The sequence below is a fragment of the Salvelinus fontinalis genome, chromosome 22, assembly GCF_029448725.1.
Source record: "Salvelinus fontinalis isolate EN_2023a chromosome 22, ASM2944872v1, whole genome shotgun sequence".
Classification (NCBI taxonomy): Eukaryota; Metazoa; Chordata; class Actinopteri; order Salmoniformes; family Salmonidae; genus Salvelinus; species Salvelinus fontinalis.
Genome location: NC_074686.1, coordinates 11,504,768 through 11,510,767, shown reverse-complemented (window position 1 = coordinate 11,510,767; position 6,000 = coordinate 11,504,768). Strand labels below are relative to the sequence as shown.

At 43.4% G+C, this 6,000-nt stretch overlaps 1 protein-coding gene across 1 annotated transcript in view; it reads left to right on the top strand.

The window, feature by feature from the left end:
* Window positions 1-2,772: 2,772 nt before the first annotated feature.
* The window catches only part of LOC129819802 (phosphatidylinositol 4-kinase beta-like), a 29,425-nt gene continuing 26,197 nt past the window's right edge, over window positions 2,773-6,000 (top strand). The window contains exon 1 of the mRNA XM_055876402.1: window positions 2,773-2,975. The gene's annotated coding sequence lies outside the window, so the exon portion shown is untranslated. The remainder of the gene's footprint in view (window positions 2,976-6,000) is intronic.

Sequence of the window (6,000 nt, the reverse complement as noted above, 5' to 3'; positions counted from 1 at the left end):
TTTTACCACCCATAAATGGCATATTCCTTATAGAATTCCTTTGTTTTTTTGTTTTTTTAAAAAGCCCTTTTTCTCCCCAATTTCGTGGTATCCAATTGGTAGTTACAGTCTTATCGCTGCAACTCCCGTATGGACTCTGGAGGGGCAAAGGTCGAGAGCTGTGCGTCCTCCGAAACACAACCCAACCAAGCCACACTGCTTCTTGACACAATGCCCACTTAACCCAGAAGCCAGCCGCACCAATGTGTCGGAGGAAACACCGTACACCTGGTGAGTGTCAGCGTGCACTGCGCCCGGCCCGCCACAGGAGTCGCTAGTGCGCGATGGGACAAGGACATCCCTGCCGGCCAAACCGGCCCCTAACCCGGACGACACTGGACCAATTGTGCGCCGCCCCATGGGTCTCCCGGTCACGGCCGGCTGCAATAGAGCCTGTCCTTGAACCCAGAATCTCTCGTGGCACAGCTAGTGCCTTAGACCACTACGCCACTCGGGAGGATGTTGGGATTACTGCAGTTTCTCAGACCATAGCATGAGTCACCCCAGCATGAGAGCTCATTCTTCACATGCAAGTCCAGTTCAGGTATCATATGGGCTTGCCAGCCATGGTTGGTAGCAAAATAGTTACATGTTAGAGCAATGCACAGCAGCAATTTCCAGTGCATTTTTGCTGTTGAATGGCCTCCTGACATGTGGTAGTCCAGTTCCATGGTTTCTCTGTCTCTAGTAACTGTCTGAGAGGAGGACTGATGGTGGACTGGGCCTATCGAGGATGTTTTGGGAGATTCAGGATGGCATGAAAGCAAATTTGTGAATGAAAGCAAATTTGACTTGGAAGGTTGTCTATTAAACAGCTACCAAAAAGTGAAGTTTACATTCATCATTAATAATCATAGTTGATATTTCAACCTATTGTATCTGTGTGTTTACAGATCTATATTTCCAATATGCAGTAAGATATCCAAATGTTGTTTGTTTGTGTATGTAGGGCAGACAACTGACTACTTGCTAAGGACCCTGGGACTAAACACCTCCCTCTGCAACTGGATCCTGGACTTACTGACGGGTCGCCCCCAGGTGGTAAGGGTAGGTAACAACACATCTGCCACGCTGATCCTCAACACGGGGCCCCTCAGGGGTGCATGCTCAGTCCCCTCCTGTACTCCCTGTTAACCCATGACTGCATGGCCAAGCATGACTCCAACACCATCATTAAGTTTGACGACGACAAAACAGTGGTAGGCCTGATCACCGACAACGATGAGACAGTCTATAGGAAGGTCAGAGACCTCTCTAAACACACCATGACAGTCGTGGAGGGCACGACAATGCCTATTCCCCCCCCCAGGAGACTGAAAAGATTTGGCATGGGTCCTCAAATCCTCCAAAAGTTCTACAGCTGCACCATCGAGAGCATCCTGACTGGTTGCATCCCCGCCTGGTATGGCAACTGCTCGACCTCCGACCGCAATGCACTACAGAGGGTAGTTTGTACGGCCCAGTTCATCACTGGGGTCAAGCTTCCTGCCATCCAGGACCTCTATACCAGGTGGTGTCAGAGGAAGGCCGTAAAAATTGCCAAAGACTCCAGCCACCCTAGTCATAGAATGTTCTCTCTGCTACAGCACGGTAAGCGGTATCGAAGCATCAAGTCTTTGCCCAAAAGGATTCTTAACAGCTTCTACCCCCAAGCCATAAGACGCCTGAACAGCTAATCAAATGGCTTCCTGGACTATTTGCAGTGCCCCCCCTCATTTTTACGCTGATGCTACGCTCTGTTTATTATCTATGCATAGTCACTTTACCTCTACCTACATATTACCTCAACTAACCTGCGCCTCCGCACATTGACTCTGTACCGGTACCCGCAGTATCTAGCTTTGTTATTGTTATTTTATTGTTGCTCTTTGATTATTTGTTATTTTTAATGTTTTCTTATTTTTAATTTGTATTAATTTATACATTTTTTACATCAGTTTATTTTAGTAAATACTTTCTTAACACTTATTTTTCTTAAAACTGCATTGGTTAAGGTCTTTTAAGTAAGCATTTCACTGTAAGGTCAACACCCGTTGTATTACGCGCATGTGACAAATAACATTTGATTTGATTTCCACATTTTAGCAATATCAGATGTTGCAATTTTGAGTTACATGAACTTGCAAATTAGAGTTTGTACTGGACCATTGCAGGTAGGGCCCTCCCCGTTTCATTCTGTTAGCTTCCGTTTCGTTCAGAAACAGAATAGACTCCGGGTTCAGGGACTGGTGTATTTTCCCACATTGGCCACCGGGTGGCATACGATCCACAGGCATACATTTAGTTAATGCAAATCAATGCAGTGAGTGTACAAGGCAAATATAAAATCTTCCTGAAACGCACCGAGAAGTCAACTCAGTTATGAAGAATCCAAAGACTCATGGTCTACGAGAAAATGGGACATATCAAGTTAATATTCCAATCTAATTTATTTCCAACATTGGTTATTCTGAGCTTCCTCTTTTCATATCACACAATGTAAAATACAGACCATAAACCATCATTTGGGTATATGTATGGTTGGCTTTGGTAATGAACAGATAGAACGCATCACACTGTACCTTATATTGGTGGAAAGGGATGTGTTCATTTATGCCGCGTTCAAGACAACTGGGAACAAAGAAAAAATTAGCTCCGACTGGAAAAAATAGTTTTAAACGGTCATCCAACTCAGAATTCTGAAGATCACTGACGTCATGATTTGACCTCGTTTTCCGAGTTCCCAGTTGTTTTCAACGCGGCATCAGATTCACTATGTGATAATGCTGGCGTCATCTGTCCTTTTAAATATTTTGAGGCGGATCCGTTGGCTAGAGGTTTCGGATTTGCGCAGCATCAGAATGAGATTTGAGCTGGGGTGCTAGAGTCTTTCCAAATGGAATTACAAATCCAATGGATAGATTGAGACCCTACGATCAAAAAATATTGTTAAGAGGGTAAGTTGTTTATTTATATAACGAATTTACCTAACGTTACAGGGTTCAATTGATATGTGTTGCTCCCGGTCCCAGCTGTGGTTAGTCGTTTTAAGGAATGCTTCCTCTTCCAATCGACGCAGTAGCTATCTAACAATACTAGCTACTAGTTAGCGAGCAAATCAGTCAGAAGCTATGCTTTATTTGTTCTATTTATTGAGTTTAGCAGTATGAATGTATTTGTCCTTTTTAACGATTAGAGGTTGAAGCCAGTGATGTGAAGAATTTACTGTCTAACGCTTGTTGTAGCATTTAGGATCTTCAAGTGTTAACTAGCTGCTGAGCTAGGCGGCTAGCTAGCCTGGCTCGCGCAGCTAGCTAAGTAGATGGCAAACTAACTCACGTGACCCAGTTTTTGGTTGTCTATGAAAGCATTAGCTAAAAAATGTAAAGCACGATTGAGACGGGGTATTAAATACAGCTAGGACGCTAGTCATTCTCAGGTGGGCACTGGGCAGTTTTTTTTTTTTTTTTTTTGGTTGTTTGATAGCTAACTAAGCGTTTTGACTATAACGACAATGGAGTGTTGGCACTCCTTGAAAGCCAATATGTTCTGCTTTACTAGCTACAGTAGTTAGCCATAGTAAATATTAGTTTATTGGCATCGCCTATTCCTCCATGGCTATAGCCATCTGACTTTTAGTTAAAAAGCAATATCGTTGTGTACTTTAAAAACAACTACGTGCGAAGTAGTTAGGCATGCCGTTTGGGAAGTGTTCCTAACCAGCATCATGACTAACCACGGTAAGATTCAAGTGGTGAGGAAAAGTGTGCATGATACTACTTAACGTTACTCTAGGGTTACCCATGTTCGAGTCGTTGAGAATGAAACGAGTGGGTTTGCCGGGGGGTTCCCGACGAGATAATGCCAGTTGAGTCACATGATTGATGGTTACCTTTGCGGACTGTTTTGAACTACACGTGCCTCTTGACACTTTATACAAGTTGAAACGTCGCACCAATGTTTATCATTAACGCTCGAGAATTGACTTGTCGCGTTCAAAACAACTGGGCACTCGGAAATCTCCGACCTCAGTGTGTTCAAAAAAACTTTGGGGGGGAAAAAAACCTAGCTCCAACTGGGAAAAGTCGATTGAAAGTTAATCAAACTCTCAATTCCAAATCGGAAACCGCTGCATACACCAGTTTCATAGAGGTCGTCATTTGATGCTATCATTCCTCGTAGCTAGGTAAATTGATGATTTTGTCTGGTCATTTGTAACTGAAGAGTGCATTCTTCTCATTTCCATGTATCATGTCCAAACAAACTAATTCACTTCCAGGTAGATTATCTTTCAGTGCACCAAACATTTCTAATGCCAACCCATGTCTCCTAAAAGAGAAGCTGAAAAGGAGCATCATCAGGATTGTGTTTTATCCAGACAGTACCTCAAGTTCACTGCAAACATTATTTGTATTAGTCTAATACATGGTGACAATGTAACATTTAGTTCAGGCATTGTAGCCCTGCCCATCTATGTTTAACCTGACACTGAATTTCAAGAGCACTTCCAGACAGTAAGTATAAGGAAGTGTTGTATTCCGGCAAGTCTTCAGTATGGATATGGAAGAGTCATTTAAAAGAATAAGCCATCCAGTTCTCTTCCTGTTCAGTTGCTTGTTTCTCATGAATAAGTTCTTACTGGGCTAGACCTACAGTGCATTCGGAAAGTATTCAGACCCCTTGACTTTATCTACATTTTTATGTTACAGCCTTATTCTAAAATGTATTAAATTGTCACCCCCCTCCCTCAATCTACACACAATACCCCATGATGACAAAGCAAAAACGGGTTTAAACGTTTTTGCAAATGTGTATATAGCAACAAAAAAACGACACTCATTTACATAAGTATTCAGACCCTTTACTCAGTACTTTGTTGAAGCACCCTTTCCTGCGATTATAGACTCAATTCTTCTGGGGTATGACTCTACTAGCTTGGCACACCTGTATTTGGGGAGTTTCTCCCATTCTGTGCAGATCCTCTCAAGCTCGCTGCACAGCTATTTTCAGGTCTCTCCAGAGATGTTCGATTGGGTTCAAGTCCGGGCTCTGGCTGGGCAACTCAAGGATATTCAGAGACTTGTCCCGAAGCCACTACGGTCGTTGTCCTGTTGGAAGGTAAACCTTCACCTCAGTCTGAGGTGCTGTGGAGCAGGTTTTCCTCAAGGATCTCTCTGTACTTGACACTTGGCATTCAGGCCAAAGAGTTAAATCTTGGTTTCATCAGACCAAAGGACTCTCAGACCATGGTCTTATGGTCTGAGAGTCCTTTGGTCTGATGAAACCGAGAGTCCTTTAGGTGCCTTTGGCAAACTCTAAGTGGGCTGTCGTGCCTTTTTTACTGAGTGGATTCCGCCTTTCACTCTACCATAAAGGCCTGATTGATGGAGTGCTGCAGAGATGGTTGTCCTTCTGGAAGGTTCTCCCATCTCCACAGAGAAACTCTGGAGCTCTGTCAGAGGGACCATCGGGTTCTTGGTCACCCACCTGACCAAGGCCCTTCTTCCCAATTTGCTGTTTGGCCGGGCTGCCAGCTCTAGGAATAGTCTTGTTGGTTCCAAACTTCCATTTAAGAATGATGGAGGCCACTGTGTTGTTGGGGACCTTTAATGCTGCAGACATTATTTGGTACCCTTCAATTGATCTGTGCCTCGACACTATCCTGTCTCGGGCAGCTCTATGGACAATTCCTTCAACCTCATGGCTTGGTTTTTGCTCTGACTTGCACTGTGTGACTTTATATAGACAGGTGTGCCTTTCAAAGTCATGTCCAATCAATTGAATTTACCACAGGTGGACTCCAGTCAAGTTGTAGAAACATCTCAAGGATGATCAATGGAAACAGGATGTGCAATTTCTAGTCTCATAGCAAAGGGCCTGTTTATTTTTTTTACATTTGCTAAAATTTCTACACCTGTTTTCACTTTGTCATTGTGGTGTAGATTGGTAAGGACAAACAATTTAATCAATTTCAGAATAAGG